Source organism: Triticum aestivum, chromosome 5D (assembly GCF_018294505.1).
Source record: "Triticum aestivum cultivar Chinese Spring chromosome 5D, IWGSC CS RefSeq v2.1, whole genome shotgun sequence".
Classification (NCBI taxonomy): Eukaryota; Viridiplantae; Streptophyta; class Magnoliopsida; order Poales; family Poaceae; genus Triticum; species Triticum aestivum.
Window position 1 is genome coordinate 551,998,885 of NC_057808.1, and position 19,500 is coordinate 552,018,384.

The 19,500-nt window shown below is 52.7% G+C and overlaps 1 long non-coding RNA gene across 2 annotated transcripts; it reads left to right on the forward strand.

Moving 5' to 3' along the window:
- Positions 1-532: 532 nt before the first annotated feature.
- LOC123126161 (uncharacterized) lies at positions 533-4,289 on the forward strand. 2 transcript variants are annotated; one of them, XR_006461581.1, is made up of 6 exons: positions 533-722; positions 805-1,008; positions 1,253-1,322; positions 1,503-1,566; positions 2,751-3,092; positions 3,893-4,289. It is a non-coding gene; the product is annotated as an uncharacterized lncRNA (long non-coding RNA). The 2 variants fall into 2 exon arrangements; XR_006461580.1 differs by lacking the exon at positions 1,503-1,566.
- Positions 4,290-19,500: the final 15,211 nt, after the last annotated feature.

A 19,500-nucleotide genomic window follows, 5' to 3' on the forward strand; every position in this document is an offset into this window, starting at 1 on the left:
AGACTGCGGGCCGCCGTGAGCGCTGCGTCGCCTGTGGACGTGGGGCGGCGATGAAGGCGTATGAGAAGATGGACTGAGCGTCCTCGTCAATGGCAGTTTTGGCTACTTCCGCCCGCCTCAGTTTGTTTTTCTCTCCTTCCCCTGTTGCTACTTCCTCGCTGCTCTCAACTGAGTGTCTCTGTCTCCTCTTTGTTAGAGTTAACCTTGTTGTATGGGTGATTAATTTGTTTAGTTAGTTGAGATAGTTCTGGTTAAGATAGAGAGGGTGCATTTGCGGGCATCCATCAGATGTTGCATGCATGTACGTGTGTACAGTTGCTTGACCAAGCTCCATAGCTGTTAGATAGGCTCAGATGTGGACCGAGTATTCAGCTAGGAAGGAGGGTGCCGGCCGAATCGTGGGGCGTTGCCAAGAGGTTGTTACTCGTGGCCTAAGCTGCCGGCTAGTGGAGAGGAGATCAGCAGTAGTATAGTACGTGTGTGTGCCTCTATTTAAGTGTTGTAAGTTAATGAGAAAAGGGAGGCCGAGAGGGCTAGTGGAAAAATGTAGCCATCGTGTGTACACCAAGGGGCAGGGCCTCTACGCAAAGCTCTTGTGCTCTTCCTTGGTGTGTGTGTGTGTCTGTGTAGAGTTTCTCCATGGTGTGTGTTCATGAGTGATGAGAGGAAGAAGAAGAAGAAGAAGCGGCGCCAACACTCTTATCATTGCCATTTTTTTGATTGTACTGAAATTGATTCAGAAAAAAATCAGTTCGTTTGCTGCCAGTTAGATCGATCTATTCATCGTTTTCTTGTTCCCCGTAGGATTGGGTTTGTCCTCTTGGTGGAGGAGGCAGGGAGCAAGCAGGCAGACATGGGAGAAGGAGAATGACCCTGACGAGATGGCTGCCATAGGGTCGTGGCCTTCTTTAGCACGCACATCGGCACCGTCCCCGCGGCCGCAGCAGGATGACGATGTTGGCTGCAAGTGACGACGCAGGAGCCCATCCTGGTCGAGCGCCCACCGAGGTTCGTGCTTCTCCCTGTAGTTCTCTAAATTTTCTTGCAGATTCTTTTTAGGTTTGCATATGACCATTGGGCCATGTCTTTTGTGAACCCCCATAATTCTTTTGTTCTTTTGATTTCGTGGAGTTCAGTAGATTAGTAAAGGGTCTTTTGATTTCGTCGAGTTCAGTAGATTAGTAAAGGGTCTTTCGATTTCGTTGAGTTCAGTAGATTAGTAAAGGGTGTTTTGATTTCGTTGGCCATATAGGATTTTACTACTGCTATGGACAAAAGAAGGCTAAAGCTGGGAAAGACAACAATGTCAGGAGCCGACCGAGGTAAAGAAATCTAAGTTGACAAGCAGGGCATACTCCCCTCTGCAGTTATTTTTCTCTGCTATTCATTTCAGGAGATTGATAGACAGTGTGAGAACTGGTACATAAAATAATTTAAGATCATTAATCTGAATCACATAGTGGTTCCTAACATTTAGCATTTCTAAAATTTGCCATTTTTAGCTAGATCCAAAATGCCCAAAATGCCGAGAAGCAGGGTTTATTTTCTCTCATAACCATAACAAAGGTATGCAGTCCATTCTTATATTTTTTTACAATGGCATTATGCACATAACCTGTCTGATGCAATGGACAAACGGATATTTGTGGTTGGTATAAATCATTTTAATGCATAAAAGAAGAGTTGGTAGGTTTTGACATGAGCATGATGAATTATTGCGGCCTTGCTGTTTCTTGAAAGATAGTGTGTAGAAAGTTTGTTTTGCTCTTGAAAGGTGTGTGTGAGAGTTCGAGGGAAAAAACTATTGCTTTACTTATGTTTCAACTCCAGTGAGGCATGTTTGAACCGGTAGTGAAAATATGGTGCTTATTTTTATTTTGCTGATTTGAGGATTTTGGTAGTAGAATGTCCTTTTGGGCTGGTCTTGCGGTTCATTCAGTTTCAAGGGAGAAGATATATGTGTGGTTTCTTTGCTTTACAGAAGATGCATTATATGATGTCTTCATCTTTGTAACCATTACCAATTTTACATTCTGTGGTGAATTCTAAATCATGCTAGGCAATGTTGTCTTTTAATAAGTTGTCATATTGTATGCATGAGTTCTCTAAAATTCCTGGGTGGTTTATTCTATTATAAAGCTAGAAAAGAAGCAGCAATAGGGAATTGTTTAAGGACAGACAAAAGCGATGAGTTGTTTTGCTGAGAAAAGAAACAAGTAATACGGGTGAGGAGTCCTTAAAATGTGAAGTATTGTAGGTTTCTAACCATGTACATAGGTGGTACACAGCTAAGCACTCGAGCTATGATTATTGTTATGTATGGATTAATAGTGCTAATCATTGTTTGGTTGAGGCATTGAACAGCTAAAACTAACTCAAAAGTATATGCTCATTCAAAGTAAATGATGTACCTAAAGAACTTTATTGATGATCAGGCGTGCATTTCGAATGCATTGGAATCAAATTCAGAATGCTTGAGGATTGTTTTCTTCTGTGGTCATGTTGTAAATATAGGAAGCAGATTCTCACGAGCGAACCTTTTTTTTGCACTTGTTGTACCGATGGAAGCTGTTCTTCCGTGAGTACGGTTCGATTGTGTGTACCCAGAGTTTTTTTGGTGCTTACAGGACAAAAAAGTTATATTTACTTTGATTCATCTATTTGCAGTAAAAAAAACCTCTTTCTTCGTGCATAAATGTGTAGTGTTCATTATTCAGATCAAATGAGTGAGACTGTCGTTTTTGTATCAGCTTCAAGGGAGGATGATGTTTTGTGCATGTTTCATTTGCCATCAAGGCGGTCATGATGTTGACTCATGTCTAATGCTGATGGTGAACCGATTTAGTTCTAACGAAAGAACTATGAAGCTGAGCTTTTTATTCAGTTCAAACGAGTGAGCCAGTCCATTATGTATCAGCTTTGAGGGAGTTGTCCATGTTTCATTTGCCATCCATGTGATCACGACGTCGACTCATGTCTATTGCTGATGGTGAACCATTTTTGGCTGTTGTTTATGCTTCTGAAAATGATTGCTGGGGAAGGAGGACCATTCCTAATTTGGCCTCAAGGAGATGCTCTGCTTCAGCTCGCAGGTTGTGACCTTCCTACCCTCCTCTCACTGGTTTACTGTTTGCTTTTCAGCATTACTAAACTACACGACACATGTTTGTGAAAATGCTTTGCACAGATGAACGGATATGTAGGTAGATGGTTACTCTGTGCATATCTCCTATAGGAGTGAGATGTTGTGATAATCTAGAGATGCTTACTGATATGTAACAATAAGATCCAGTCGTGTGTCACATGTCGATTCTCCTACAGATTAAACTGTGAGCATATTCAGACACAATCGGTCTGGTGAGCATATTATACGGTCTTCACCAGATGCATTTGTGTTTTGCAAAAATGTATTGATGTTATGTCGAGATTACCCTTGCACTGTTTTTCTACTATCTTGCTATTACTCTGCTTTTGCGTTTTGAGTTCCTGAATGCCTAGATAGTTAATGCAACTACCATTTATTTTGTTCTTTATGTTTGGTCGATAGGCATCATAGGTTAAGCTTTAGTTATGTTTTTTTCAAGATTATGCTGTATGAGTTCAGTCATATTTCTGGTTTATTGTCAAGTATATTAGGATTTCTTGCAGAAAAATTGTCCTGCTAGGCAAGCTTGGCCTAAATAACCATGTTTGCCATAGTTCTCAAGAAGGTTTTGTTAAGAGCTTTGTTTGAGTCAATTTTTGCAGTAGTCCCATCTCTTTTATTTATTTATAGGAGAACCTATCATGAGTCAAGTCACGGAAGTGAATGATGGTTTTTGTTCCGATATGTGAATGAATATTCATTCCTGCATGTCTGCAACTCACTTATAGGTGTCAAATGGCTTTGCAGGTGGTTTGGTGCCTCTGGATATTCCCCCATCCTCTCCGTTGTGCACATATCTCCTTGGTCCAGTCACTTTGTCTCGCTGCACGGAGCGTTTACCTGTCATCAACATCTGTCGGTGGAAACGACACCTATGGGATCACAAGAATCCCTACTACGGTTGGCGGGGCGCGGGGTTGTGAGAAGAGCAGGTCTAACAGGAAGCACACGGATCGTTTACCCAGGTTCGGGCCGCGAGGATGCGTAATACCCTAGTCCTGCTTTGGTGGATGTATTGAGTGTTCTTGTGTTCTTGAGCTAGCTACGGGGTGTAACTTGCCCAAACGAGCCGAATCCCTCTCCAGTATGCCATGGGCTTCCATTTATAGTCGAAAGAGGCTGCCACAGTGGAGGTGGAAAGGTCTACAGTGCTGCGAGCTTCTCGCCCGTATTACAGGACAAGACGCATTTAATGCATCGCTTAGGTGTCCCTTAGCTTTATCAGGGATGGGAACGAGACCCGTCCCGTCCGTCTCCGCCTCGCCTTGCTTCGACACGCGCCCAGGCCAGCGATGCATGTGGCGCCATGTAGCCAGGCAGACAGCTGAGGTGGCACGGTGGTAGGGTCTCAACGAAGATCTGCATGCCACCACGCAGGTGCTTGCTGAGTTGGTGTAGAGGCCGCCCGTCGCCACACAGATGCCTGCCCAGCTGGTTGAGCTAGCAGCTGCTTGGGGACGGCGGTGGAGTCTTGGCTGGCGCGAGCCTGGCAGTGGCCCCGCGGATGCCCCCGGCAAGGATCTTGCCGTGGCGTTGCAGTCGTCCCCGGCAAGGCGCTTGCCGGGGGTCTTGTGGATTCCCTCGGCTGGGATCTCGCCGAGGGTCGCCGTCTTCTGGTCCTCATCTGATCTCACATGTTTATGATTTTGACAAAGATCTGCATGCTGCCACAGAGGTGCCTCCCGAGCCTTGGTTCCAACGTAGTCATTGGCGGCGTTTGAAACCCGTGGGCTCAAGGGTGGCCTGCTCTGCTGGCATCGGGCAAGTTGCCCCGGCAAGGCTCTTGCCGGGGCCGCGGAGGCCGCCCCGGCAAGGGCCTTGCCGGGGGAGTCCACCTCACCCTCTTGCTCTTTGGTGTTTCTGGTCTTGGCGTTGCCTTGTTTGTCTTGGGCTTCGGCTTCTCTCCGGCTTCCCTCCCTTGCCCTGCTAAGTGTGGCCGCGGCGCGTGACTCTGACTGCCCATGCACAAGTAAAGGGGTCAAAAGGAGAGCCCCTACTCCTGTACACCGACAGGAACCCCGGGCCTGGGCCACACATAAGCGCGACGCGTTGTTGGGCCAGGCCCAGAACGGTGCGCGGGCAGGTGGGGCGGATTTTACTGCAGTAGCTGTTTCGTCCGCTGCGCTTCCCCACGACCCGCGTCGAACGCGCGACATGGAGGGTCGTGTGTGACGTGGGGGTCATGCGTGGGGCGGTTCCCGCACGCATGCGTCATATCACAGTAAAGAGGCGGTTCGCACCTTCCCCATGAAAAGAGGGAGGCGTGGAGGCGCGGCTCATTTACTGAGTGGACTCGGGTCACGGTCTTCAAGGCTCCCACGCCCCACGATCACAGGGCAGGGAACGGTTGCCTCACCCGTCCCCTCGGCTCTGCTTGCTCGCCACGTGTCCTTCATGCAGGTGGCAGGCGGTGGAGGCGGGAAATCGGGCCGTCGCTGATTGGGATAGCGGGTCGGTCCTGATTCCCTACGCCCTTGGTGACTGGATTGGTCGAATGGGGCGGCCGAGCCCCGGCTCCGCCCTTTATAAAAAGGGGAGGGGGACGACATCCCACATTCTCCCACCATCCATTTCCTTCTACCTCTGCTCCTTTCTTCCATCTGCCATGGCGAGAGGAAGTGCTGGCCCTTCAACGGTGGGCGCGAGGGTTTCTGCTCGATAGTGCGTCCCTCCTTCCCAAGATCTCGCAGCGGCGGAGCCGGCCATGAGGGGAAGGGGAAGGGGGCGAGGGAGGTCGTCGTAGCGCTTGGGGAAGAGGTGGATGGGGCGGCGCACCTCCCGATGGAGGGCCATGTCGGGGACCAGCCCTGTGAGTTCTTCATCTGGCTGCGCTGGCCACCGCGTCGTCGTCTTCGTCTTCCTACCCCGTTTGCTCGGGAGATGGAGCGTGACCCGCCCCAGACCCTCAGGTTGCACATGAGGGGCTGCGGGAATGGCGGCACGCGGGTCGACGTCGACTTTCCTGCCCCTCAGGTCATGTACCTCCGTCGTGGATGGAAGACGTTCGCCCGCATCCACAGCCTGACGGCGGGGCTCGTCCTCTACTTCAAGTTAATGGAGGACGGCCTGCTCTCCATCAAGGTCTTCGGAGATCTTGGAACTCGCCTGAAGTGCTGCGTGGAGAGCTCCTCCGACGATGAAGATTCCTCCTCGAGCGGGAGTGACGAGGAGGACAGCGATAGCGACAACGAGGGAGTCGAGCGGCAGGATGCCGACTCCGACTTTGACTGACCGCATCGCCCCTCCCTCGGCCTCGCGCCCTGCCGAGGGCCTTCCTCGTCAAGCTCTCCATCGGGGCGCTCCCCGTCGTCTCCTTGGGCGGCTGGCGTAGGAGGGCCGGAGAAGGCGAAGAAGGCGGGTGGCGGCCGTCAAATCGGAGTACGCGGGCACCGACGCCTTCGTCGTGTATTGCCGGCCCGCTGCCTCGTCTTCCAGCTCCTTTCCCGGCACCAAGACGTTCTCTTGGTGCCCTCTGCTCCTCGTACCTTGCCTAGGTGCTCTTTTTGCCCTTCTGCTGTCTTGTTCCACCTTCTGAGGAGAGGGACAAGAAAGGGATTACGGGCATCTCATCTCTTTTTAGTTTGTAAGCCTGCGAGCACTTGTTAGATTTAAAGCTTGTAATCCCCTTGCTGATGTTTTTAATTCTGTATGAACTGTACCTGTATGGGACGTTTTTAATGAAAAAGGGTGCTTGCCGGGTTCTTTGTGTGTGAGCGAGGCCCATGCCAAGGAATGAGTCCTTGTTATTTCTAAGATAAACATTGTCGCCCGACAACAGGCCTTGCCGTCCCCCCACTTCGGTCGACCATTCTCGCGCTCTTGGCGGAGGCAGGGGCGAAGTAGAGTTAGGCCCCTCGTTTACCTTCTTGCCACCGCGACTACGACCAAGTTCCGACCCAGGGGGATAGCTCTTGGGTATAGGAAAAGGGGAGCATGGTGGTTTAAGAATATAAATGCGGTTTCACATGTCCCAGTTCTATACGGAAAGGCATAACAGGGGATGAAAGGCTTATCTGAATCCGCAGCCCCCGAAAACCTTGGCCTGACGTGGTTAGATCCTTGTGTCTTCAGCCCCCGGCAGTCTTGGCTTGCCGGGGCCGGAGCGCCGGTCCGTTCTCTTTTTCCCAAGTGGCTCAGCAGAAATGTCCACGTGCCCTGCGAACCAAAGAGGACAGAAAGACGCATACTCGACCTCTAGGCTAGGGGTTAGTCGCCGCTAAGCACTATCAACCCTAACCGAGGGAGAGACTCAACCTAGCATGCATGCTATAACTTAGGGCGCCATCGCTTCATTTATTTATGCTTAGGGTCTGCGCCTGGCTTTGTACAGAGGGTTACATGCCTTGTCGGCAAAGCTTGTACAAAAGGTGGCTTGCCGGGAGGCCCGGCAAGCCGCGCCTTATGGGTAAAATTTGCGAAGAGGCTCGATGTTCCAGGAGTTGCTCACTGGGACAGCATCTTCGGTCTCCAGGCGGACTGCGCCGGGCCTGGTGACTCGTATTACCCGATAAGGGCCTTCCCACTTTGGCATCAACTTGTTGGAATTCTTGGCCGACTGAACGCGCCGAAGAACAAGGTCGCCTTCCTCAAAGCTTCGGGCATGAACCTCGCGGCTATGGTAGCGGCGCCAGGCCTGCTGGTAGCGTGCTGCTCTCACAGCCGCCCGAACACGATCTTCCTCAAGGAGCGTTGCGTCATCTTGCCGCAATTGCTCTTGCTCAAGCTCGTCGTAAGCGAGCACTCGAGGTGACCCGTATATGAGTTCCATGGGGAGAACTGCTTCTTCCCCATAGACCAGGGCAAAGGGTGTCTGGCCGGTGACTCGATTTGGCGTCGTCCTGATTGCCCAAAGAACCGCCGACAACTCATCAATCCAGCGCCTTCCGCTCTTGTGCAGCCTGTCAAAAGTCTTTGTCCTCAGGCCTCGTTATACTTCAGCATTTGCCCTCTCTGCCTGGCCGTTGCTCCGTGGGTGTGCCACGGAGGCAAAACAAACCTTGCTGCCGAGGTCTTGGATGTATTGCATAAAGGTGTGGCTTGTGAACTGCGTGCCGTTATCGGTGATGACTCTGTTTGGCACACCAAAAGGGCAGACTAGTCCCTTGAAGAACTTGACTGCTGACTGTGTTGTCACCTTCCTCACTGCTTCCACCTCCGGCCACTTTGTGAACTTGTCGATTGTAATGTACAAGTACTCAACGCCCCCGACAACACGGGGGAAGGGGCCCAGTATGTCGAGCCCCCAGACCGAAAATGGCCAGGAGAGAGGGATTGTTTGAAGGGCTTGAGCTGGTTGATGAAGCTTCTTTGAATGGAACTGACACGCTTCACACTTGGTTACTAGTGTTGTTGCATCCTGGAGGGCAGTGGGCCAGAAGAAACCCTGCCGGAACGTCTTGCCGGCAAGGGCCCTCGACCCTATGTGGGAGCCACATATGCCTCCGTGTATCTCCGCCAACAGCTCCAGTCCTTCCTCCTGGGGAATGCACTTCAATTTCACATCGTTCGGTCTCCTCCTGTACAGGACGTCATCGACGAACTGATACATAGCAAACCGACAGGCTACCTTTTCCGCTTCTTCCTGCTCCCCAGGAAGCTCCCCTGTTTGGAGGAATCGGACGGTATGCTGTGCCCATGCCGGAGCCTGGGGCTCGACGGCAAGGACCAAAGGCATTTCTTCTGCCATGGGAGCGGCTGTCTCTACGGCCAGGGCTTGACGGCCTGCCGGAGTCGGCCGCTCCTCGGCAGGCTCAGAGTCCACAGCAACACCCTTGCCGGCGGCCCCTGGGGGCTCAGCCGGAAAGTACTTGCCGGGGCCTGATTTCCTCCGCTTGTTCTGCTCCGTTGATGGTTCGACAGATGGTTGAGTTAACCGAAGCAAAAAGGTACCTGGTTCCACAGGTAGCTTGAATGCAGCGCACTTTGACAGGTAATCGGCGATGTCGTTCTCCGCTCGGGGAATGTGCTCCGCTTGTATACCGTCAAAGCGCTCCTCCAGCTTCCTCGCCTCATCTATGTAGGCCTCCATCAACGGGCTCTGATAATCTTTGTTGACTTGTCTGACGACAAGCTGCAAATCACCCCTGACGATGAGCTTTTTAACTCCGAGGTCTACCGCGGTCCTGAGACCGGCGAGCAATTCCTCGTACTTAGCAGTGTTGTTGGTGGACATCTCCCTGGGAAAGTGCATCTTGATTACATACTTGAGGTGCTCTCCGGTGGGCGCGACGAGCAACACACCAGCACCGGTGCCTTGCAGCGAGAAAGCTCCGTCAAAGTACATGATCCAGTCGCGAGCTGTTTCCTTGCCAGGGAGAGTGGTCTCCTGGATCTCTTCATCAGGCGTTGAGGTCCATTCTGCAATGAACTCCGCCAGGACTCTACTCTGGATTGTTGAAGTACTTTTAAACTACAATCCAATGCTTGATAACTCCAAGGCCCACTCCACAATCCTTCCGGTTGCGTCTGAGTTGTGCAGTATCCGTTGCAACGGGAGGCGGGTGACGATAGTGATCTCGTGGGCTTGGAAGTAATGACGCAGCTTCCTCGAGGCCATAAGGAGGCCGAAGAGCAATTTCTGCACACCAGAATATCTTGACCTAGCCCCCTGCAAGAGGGAGCTGACAAAGTAAACCGGGTGCTGCATCATCTTCCTCTTCTGCACACTCCACTTGACTGCGCGGGCTTTGTCCTGATGGCGTCAGATTCTGCCCGGAGCCTTGCCTTGCCGGCACTAGGCCCTGCCGGGGGAGTCTCTGACTTGCCGTCTGCCGGTCCTGCCATTGCCACTGCCTCTTCGTCAACCTCCCTCTGCGCCACTAGCGCGGCACTAACCACTTGATTCGTCGCCGCTAGATACAGCAGCAACGACTCTTGTGGTTTAGGCGCAACTAGTATCGGTGTAGAGGAAAGGTATCTCTTCAGGTCTTGCAACGCCGCCTCAGCCTCTGGGGTCGACTCCATTGGGCCCGCCTTCTTCAAGATCTTGAAAAAGGGAAGGGTGCGCTCGACAGACTTGGAGATGAATCGGCTCATGGCGGCAACGCAGCCAGTGAGCCGACGCACATCCTTGATCTGCTTGGGCGCCTCAATCTGCTCGATAGCCTTGATCTTGTCTGGGTTTGCCTCGATCCCACGCTGCGAAACAAAGAACCCGAGAAGTTTGCCAGACGGAACGCCGAAGGCACACTTCTCAGGGTTCAACTTGAGGTTGATCTTGCGTAGGTTGGTAAACGTCTCTTCTAAGTCTTGTACAAGAGTTGCCCTGTCCTGGGTTTTGACCACTATGTCACCATATAGGCTTCCATATTCCTATGTAGCTGGGGTTCAAAACCAATTTAGACTGCCCTTGCAAATGTTGAACCAGCACTCTTCAACCCGAAAGGCATCCGTAAAAAGCAATACGTACCACATGGGGTGATGAATGTTGTCTTCTCTTCGTCTTCTCTTGTCATGAAGATCTGGTGGTAGCCCGAGTAGGCGTCGAGGAATGATAACAGATCACACCCGGCCGTGGAGTCAACAATCTGGTCGATGCGCGACAACGAGAAGGGGTCCTTAGGACAAGCCTTATTGATGTTTGTGTAGTCAATACACAGCCTCCACTTCCCGTTTGCCTTGCGCACCACCACCGGATTGGCCAACCACGTCGGATGGAGCACTCCCCTCACCAAGCCTGCTGCTTCCAACTTTCTGATCTCCTCTGTGATGAATTCCTGCCGTTCCAAAGCTTGCTTCCTGACCTTCTGCTTGACGGGTCGCGCATGGGGACAGATAACAAGATGGTGCTCAATCACTTCCTTGGGAATGTCGGGGATGTCAGATGCTTGCCACGCAAACACATCGACATTCGCCCGCAGGAAAGTGACGAGCGCGCCTTCCTATTTGCTGTCGAGGGTGGAGCTTATGGTGAAAGCCCCTCCCGTGCCATCCTCCCTGACGGACACCTTCTTGGTCTCTGGTGGCGCAGCTCTGGACTTCTTGCTCTTGCCGGTGGAGCTCTCTGGCACGTCCTTGACGGTAGCACAACACTCCGAAGAGGTGTGCTTGCCGGAGTGGGTGCCAGAGGTCTTGCCGGTCTTCTTCTTCCCTCCGGGGGCTTCAGCGGCAGGAGCAAGTGCCTTGGCGGCAGCTGCTGCAACTGCTTCCCGATAGAGTAGGTCGGCGCAGATCAGGCGTCCTTCTTGTCAGAGGGGATGGTGATGATGTTCATCGGCCCATGCATCTTCAGCGTGTTGTAGGCGTAGTGCGACGCTGCCATGAACTTGGCTAGTGCCGGGCGGCCGAGGATCCCGTTGTAGGGCAAGGGGATCTCGACTACATCGAAGATAATCCTCTCCGTCCTGTACTTCAACTCGCCTCCAAACGTCACAGGCAATGTGACCTTTCCCTTCGGTTGGCTCCTTCCCGGGTTGACCCCTTGAAATGTGCCCGTTTCCTTGAGGTCTGCATCAGGAATTTGCAGCCTTTTGATCACAACGGGTGAGATCAAGTTCAGACCGGCCCCGCCGTCAACCAACATCTTGTTCACCTTGAGGTTGCGTATCGTTGGTGAGACCAACAACGACAAGCACCCGACCGCAGTTGTGCGGTCAGGGTGGTCCTCGGCGTTAAAGATGAGGGGCGTGCTGGACAACTTCAGCGGCTTCTGAGCGTTGAACGAGGGCTCCGCTGTTGTGATCTCACGCGCCCACTGTTTGAGCTGGCGGTGAGAAGTATGCAGCGAGGCGCCACCATCGACGCACATGGCCTCTGTAGCCTTCTAAAACTCTTGCTCGCCAGACTCGTCATCCTCGTCATGATCATCGTCTTCTTGCTTCTTGTCGCGGCCCCGAGCGGGCCTCTCTTGTTGGTTGTCCTTGCCGCGGCGGCCTCCTTGGCCGCCACGCTTCTTGTCGGATCCCTCGGCACCATCCTGACCCTTCTCCTTGTCCCGCCTCTCATACTCGGCCTTTTGCTTCTCAGCAAGCAGCTCGACTTGTCGGCAGTTCTCGAGGCCGTGGCCCTTGATGCGATGGATCTTGCAATACTGCTTGTCAGAGCCCCCCGGCTTGTCGGCAGCCGCCAAGGCCCGGCAAGCGGCGCACCCGGCAATTTCCTTGCCGGGGTCGTCTGCCTTAGCCTTCTTGGCGGCGTCGGTGCTGTCGGATCCCTCGACGGCAAGCACGGTCTTGCCCTTGCGTTTCATGTTGCGACGCCGACCCTTCTTCGTCGGGGCAGCGGTGTCTTCATCAGTAGAGTCGGTTTCCGCGCCGGCGTCCTCGCCGGGGTACTTCCTTCCCTCTTCAGCCCGGGCGCACCTATCGGCCAGAACATAAAGTTCGGCCACATCCTTAACCTTGTTCATCGCCAACTCTTCGCGCATCTTGTGGTTGCGCACATTCTGATGGAACGCGCTAATCATGGCGGCGGGATGAACATCGGGGATGTTGTACTGCACCCGGCTGAACCTCCGGATGTACTTGCGCAGGGTTTCCCCTTCCTTCTGGGGAATGATATGTAAATCACTTGCTTGGCCATGAGCTTGGTGGCCCCCGGTGAAGGCACCAACGAAGTCATGGCACATATCCGACCAAGAAGAAATGGAATCCGCTGGCAAGTGCATCAACCAAGACATGACGTTGGGCTTCAGTGCCAACGGGAAGTAATTGGCAAGCACCTTGTCGTCGCGAGCTATGGCAGCTTGCATCGCGATGGTGTAGATGCTGAGGAACTCTGACGGATGGGTCTTGCCGTTGTACTTCTCGCCGACGTCGGGCTTGAACGTGCGGTGGGACGGCCACTGGAACTGCCGCAACTCACGGGTAAAGGCTGGGCAACCCACCTCGTAAGGTAGGCCGCCGGAGCCCCCCGGTGCTGGGTGGTCCATAGCGGGTCCCGCCCGCTTATCTGACTGGTGGCGTGTATCGCGCCGGCGCTCGATGGTGGTTCGAGCATCTTCGTGGGCTCGTTCCCCAAGAACTTGGCGCTGGTCGCGGTGGGTCCATGGGTCGGACGACGCTAAGGAAATGTTATCACAAGCGTCATCGCGATGGACCGACATCCGTGGTGGCTGGCGTGGAGGAGGAGAGTGCACCGTGGCCGCAGCACCCCCGGCCCCTCCACCGCTGGCATGCGGTACGGAGCGCCGGCCCGAGGGCCCCGCCGGTCGCGGATCATCTTTATTGGCGACGGCGACGAGGCTCCGGATGGTGGCTCTCCACTCGTCGAGCTTCTCCGCAGCAGGAGGGAAGTCGAGGAGCAGCTGCGCGCGCTAAAGCTTATGCTGGCGTGGGTGGTGGCGACAGCTGCGTGGACCGTGGCGCGCTTCGACTTCTAACCACGTTAGAAGGAGCTCTATCACGGCCCAGCGGCTGCGTGCCATTTTCGCCAGCACTTCGTGGGCATGCTGGACTCCTTCGTCCCGCAGATGATGCACGAGACTCTTCCCACGGCGGCGTCCGGGGTCTCCAGCGTGGTGGCGCTGCTCGTCGCGCGCACCCTGGGAAGAGCGTGTTGTGGGCGCCGGCATAGGCGTCTTGGAGGTTGCTGCGCCGCCCGTGGGTGGCACAACGACACTCCTAGAGGGCCCCGCGCCGCCTGCGGGGGCCCCAGCCCCGTCTTTGGATTTGGCGATGCGGGACCCGTTATCTGGCGCACGAACGACGCCGCTCGCCAGGCTCTGACTGCCAGAGCGATGCTGGTGCTCGCGGGCTGTGGCTCGGGTTCTGTCCGCGACCGGCCCGCTGCTCGTCCGCACTGGCACGGGCCGTTCGGCTCCCGACGAGCCGATCGCCGTGATCGTCTTCTTCTTGGGAGCCATGGCGATGAAGAACCGCTAGGCTAACTGTTAGATCAGATTCTCACGACTGCGCCCCCTACCTGGCGCGCCAAAGATGTCGGTGGAAACGACACCTATGGGATCACAAGAATCCCTACTAAGGTTGGCGGGGCGCGGGGTTGTGAGAAGAGCAGGTCTAACAGGAAGCACACGGATCGTTTACCCAGGTTCGGGCCACGAGGATGCGTAATACCCTAGTCCTGCTTTGGTGGATGTATTGAGTGTTCTTGTGTTCTTGAGTTAGCTACGGGGTGTAACTTGCCCAAAAGAGCCGAATCCCTCTCTAGTATGACATGGGCCTCCTTTTATAGTCGAAAGGGGCTGCCACAGTGGCACATAGGAGATGGAAAGGTCTACAGTGCTGCGAGCTTATCGCCCGTATTACATGACAAGACGCATTTAATGCATCGCTTAGGTGTCCCTTAGCTTTATCGGGGATGGGAACGAGGCTCGTCCCGTCCGTCGCCGCCTAGCCTTGCTTCGACACGCGCCCAGGCTAGCGATGCATGTGGCGGCATGTATGCAGGCAAGCAGCTGAGGTGGCGGTGGTGGTAGGGTCTTCACGAAGATCTGCATGCCAGCACACAGGTGCTTGCTGAGTTGGTGTAGAGGCCGCCGTCGCCACGCAGGTGCCTGCCCAGCTGGTTGAGCTAGCAGCTGCTTGGGGACGGCGGTGGAGTCTTGGCTGGCGCGGGCCTGGCAGTGGCCCCGCGGATGCTCCCGGCAAGGGTCTTACCGGGGGCCCGGCAAGGATCTTGCCGTGGCGTTGCAGTCGTCCCTGGCAAGGCGCTTGCCGGCGGTCCTGTGGATTCCCTCGGCTGGGATCCCGCCGAGGGTCGCCGTCTTCTGGTCCTCATCTGATCTCACATGTTTATGATCTTGACAAAGATCTGCATGCCACCACAGAGGTGCCTCCCGAGCCTTGGTTCCAACGTAGTCGTTGGCGGCGTTTTGAACCCGTGGGTTCAAGGGTGGCCTGCTCTGCTGGCATCGGGCAAGTTGCCCCGGCAAGGCTCTTCCCCGAGGCCGCGGAGGCCGCCCCGGCAAGGGCCTTGCCAGGGGAGTCCACCTCGCCCTCTTGCTCTTTGGTGTTTCTGGTCTTAGCGTTGCCTTGTTTGTCTTGGGCTTCGGCTTCACTCCGGCCTCCCTGAGGCCGCGGAGGCCGCCCCGGCAAGGGCCTTGCCAGGGGAGTCCACCTCGCCCTCTTGCTCTTTGGTGTTTCTGGTCTTAGCGTTGCCTTGTTTGTCTTGGGCTTCGGCTTCACTCCGGCCTCCCTCCCTTGCCCTGCTAAGTGTGGCCGCGGCGCGTGACTCTGACTGCCCGTGCACAAGTAAAGGGGTCAAAAGGAGAGCCCCTACTTTTGTACACCGACAGCATCTTTCTAGGAACACTGCCCAAGATGATACAGGGTAATTATTTTAGCCACTGTCTCTTCGTTTGTGTGTATTTTACATGGTTCTCACACTCTTCAATGGCGGGATTCAGTACAGGCTACATTACTTGCCACCAAGTAAAATGGTTGGGTGGTGTTCCACCCCTGGTTAGCTGTTTGCAGTCGACAAGAAGAACCCACTCATCGCCGTCGGCCCTGATTGATTCAGTTACGCTCGCTGGCTGCTTGGTCCGCCAGATCCTCTTCCAAGATAGAGTTGGCGAACAAGAACCAATGCTGTGCGTTTTTAGGGCCTACAAAGCTTCCTCCTGACAACCAACCGTTGAGTCCTTTTCAAAGCATGGAAACCGCAAAAATTGCTTCCAGCATAGGACATGCTAAGCAAGTAAATTTCGGGTGAAAACAAGTTCTTGCGCCAGTCCCATGCCATAGTAGTAATTTCGGAAAAACAACATTCTACATGAAATGTTTATTGTGCTTATACATATTGCTATATTAAAAGAAAAAATTTAGCTACAAGCAGAGCAAGAGTTTAGATAATCTTAGCATCTTAGGATATGGGTATACGTTGAATAATTGATGCTTAGATTGCTAAATTTAAAATAAGATTTAAAAGCTTGCGGTACCTCAGCTTATGTTTGTTATGCATCAGCTTAAGATACTGTATTAGCATCTGTTTGTCCTGGCTACTCACGTGCTTTCATTATCTACAGGAAGGTTGTCTTATTGGACCTGCTAATGTAAGCTGCTCATATATGCCCTACAATACAGATAATATTTGGTTTTAATTGGCCTCTTGCGTCATGTGCGCGATGAATTTTTCGCTATTGCTTTATATCAGTGAATTACTTATTGAGTTCTCATAGGTTCTAATGATCACTTAATTATCACTTCTACCCGGCTTCTTGCGCCATCGGCGCAACGGGTCATCTAGTGGATCTAAACCTTCCCACCACATAATATCACATTTCCTCACATGCATGTACAAAAGCAACTAGAGTTATCCACTTGCAGAACAATTAGCCCTTTCCCAATACCTACCATTCCAACAAATTGATTGACATATCCAACCTGCACAACGCCATATTCATACATCCATCTCAATACACATTGTCTAAAACTTATTCCATCTATATATATTCTAGCAATTTTATATTCCATACCTTTTCTATTTTGCGGGGAGAGTTGATGCTAATAGGCAATGTGGATGGGTGTGACATATATGGAAGGATGGATACGTACTGAATATTAATGATGGTGTAAGATATGGTGGTTGATGTATAAAGAACTGTATGCGATTTCTCAAAGCATAACTATAAAATGGTATAACTACAACCTATAAGGTATTGTCCCCTGCAATTTCTTTGTGTTTGCCTTCTCACTCAGGCATGCCATGTCCTACTAACTCCTCTATATTGTGTGACACAAAGCTGATAGACACTTAGCTATCTAGTAGTCATATGGGTAAACCATAAAATAACTTAAGAATATTGTACTACATAGTTGAGATGTGGATCGATTGTACTTCATAGTATCTTTTTTTCGATATGCCGCCCCTAATAACATTTACGAATCTTGAAGCCACTCTAACAAGGGCAATTACGTTCTTTAGTCTTCCCTCACCCTCTGAGCATTGCCATCAGCATTTCCTTTGACGTCTACAATTTTTTTAAGAAGGATTACCCCTGCCCTCTGCATCTAATTGCTGCATGCAGCCATATTATTAGACCAAATAGGCATGAAATACATAGTTCGGTACACGCACTCAAGAAGAGCTGAAATGAAATCAGTGGTGTGCAACACCGACCAACCCATCTTAGGCATGGTGTCATCATTGACATCACAAGGCAAGAAGGAATCAAAGATGTTGGCCCGATTCGTAAGCACACGGTGATTTGGTTTTTTTTCCTGCGATTCTCATCTAGTATTGACCAGCCACACTTTTGAAATGAGATTAGCAACCCTTCAATTTTGTGTTAGTCGTCCGATTTCCGACATTCAGGTGGAGGAGGGCTTCAACTTGAAGGCCAAGTGCTAGGGAGCTCTTGTTGTGGCACAGGAGGTTGGTTTGATCAGGCCCGAGGCACTCGGCTAGTGGTCTACTATGGTGAAGAAATAGTTCCATCGGACAATGATAAATCCCGAGATATTAATTGTAGTCAGGTAGAAACAAACCGTACCTTGGTTGTTTTTGTTGTGAATCTTTACATTGGTAGGATTTGTAAAATTTGGACGGGGAGTCATAAGAGATCAGATTTATCGACAAGGACAGTAAAATTCCAAAACAAGAGATAAGGAACGTATATGCATGTACCACTCCACACACACCCTCGATCGATTTGAAAACAACAGTATAAAATGGGCATGTATATTGTAATACGGGAGATAAATGAGCGCCGGCAAGCGAAGCTCCTCCACACCCCAGGGCGCCGTCTCAAATTTGTTCGATCTCTTCCACGACTGGGCAATCCCTAGCAGAAGTCTTCCTTGGGCTCCTCCATCATAAGCCCTACTTGCCGCCTCCGATGGCCACCGACGGCTAAGCCGTGCTGCCGCCTGGCGCAAGGGGATGCGGACAGCGGGGTACTGCACAAGGAACGCGACCTCGGGAAGCTAAAGCAGGGCTCTTATCTTGGTCGCTTGGGCAGCAATGGCGTTGACGACACCCGGAGATGCTGATCTTGGGCTGATTCGCCCAAGATCGGTTAGTGGTGCAATCGGGCGGATGTGGACGCCGAAGAAGTTCGCGTGCCTTGGGATTGCGTCCAGCCTCATGCGGAGGAGGTACGCGCCATGGTGTTCCGTGTCAATATGCGGTTGCTGTTCCTACGATTCGGCGGGGTAGAGGAGGCTCGTGGCCTCGGCATTGCCAACGCCACCACGTATGTTCGCTGCAGTCGCAGCAGCACCAACATGGCGTCTCGGAGCGGATTGGCGGCAACGGTGGATGCAGCGCTCCTGTTCTTCACCGGTGATCATAAAAGCTGTTGAGGCTGCTTCTGGCTCAATAGCGTGCTGGAGCGTCCTCTTGCTAGCTTTGCCATCCAAGCGGTGCATCTGGAGGTCAAGATTCAACTGGTCCGGGCCGAACCATTGGACCAGTGGACCGGCCGGCCCGGAGAACCTGCAGGGGCTAAGAGCATCTCTAGCACATCCCGCAACTCACCGTCCTGGAAAAATCATTTACCGAAACGATTTTTGCAGGACGCCAGGCGCAGCCAGAAAAGATCCTGCAAATAATATACTAGTTCGCGCTAAAACATCTCACCCGAACTCATCACAAGCATAATATAGCATAGGGGAGTGCATCACACGCATAGCATAGGGGAGTTTTTAATAATAAAAACCGAAATTAAACACACATAGCATATGTCTACTCGTCACCGGAGTCGCTGTCGCTGTTGTCACGGGGCGGGGGCTCGTTGCCGTGGAGGGTGTGGTAGATGAGCGTGCCAGAGCGGGTCCCCACGAGCTAGTACTCCTCCAGGAGCGCTGGTAGGCGATCTCCGGCTGCGGCGGCCTGCTTCGCCTCAAACCACGTAGTCTCTGTTTCCCTACGGCGCTCGAGGGCTGGATCGAAGATGTAGCCGAGACAACGAAAATTCGCCCAAGCACGGGATGTGCCGCTGCAGGACTTCGCGCAGCGGGAGCGCGCCGCCTCTCTTTACTTGTCCGACAAGGGAGGTCAGAGGCTAGAGCCGTCGGCCTCGTCGTTGTTGCGTCGCTTGTGGCATGTGGCCGACGAACCCATCGTGACACCCGTACCCACCGCGGTCGCTGAACCCCCTGCCGCCGCCACGCCTTGCACACGCGGACGCCATCACCACCAAGAATCGGTGGAAAACCTTGCCGCAAAACGCTGCTGGAGCTCACTCGATTTCTCGCCAGAGTGGATGAAACAAGGCGGAGAGGGATAGAGGAAAAGGCGGACGGATTCTCTAAATCACCCGGGTGCCGGCATATATAGCGGATTAGAGGACGGTTTGCCGGCCTCCAATAAAGTTTTTACAGGCCGGGCCGTTTTTGGGGTCTCTTTTTTTGGGCCATCCCATATAACGTCTAGAAAAACGTAGTTCGACGGGCTTATAAAGGATCTGCTAGAGGTGCTATAAAAGGTTCTAATCCTATGGACCCTAGGGTTGA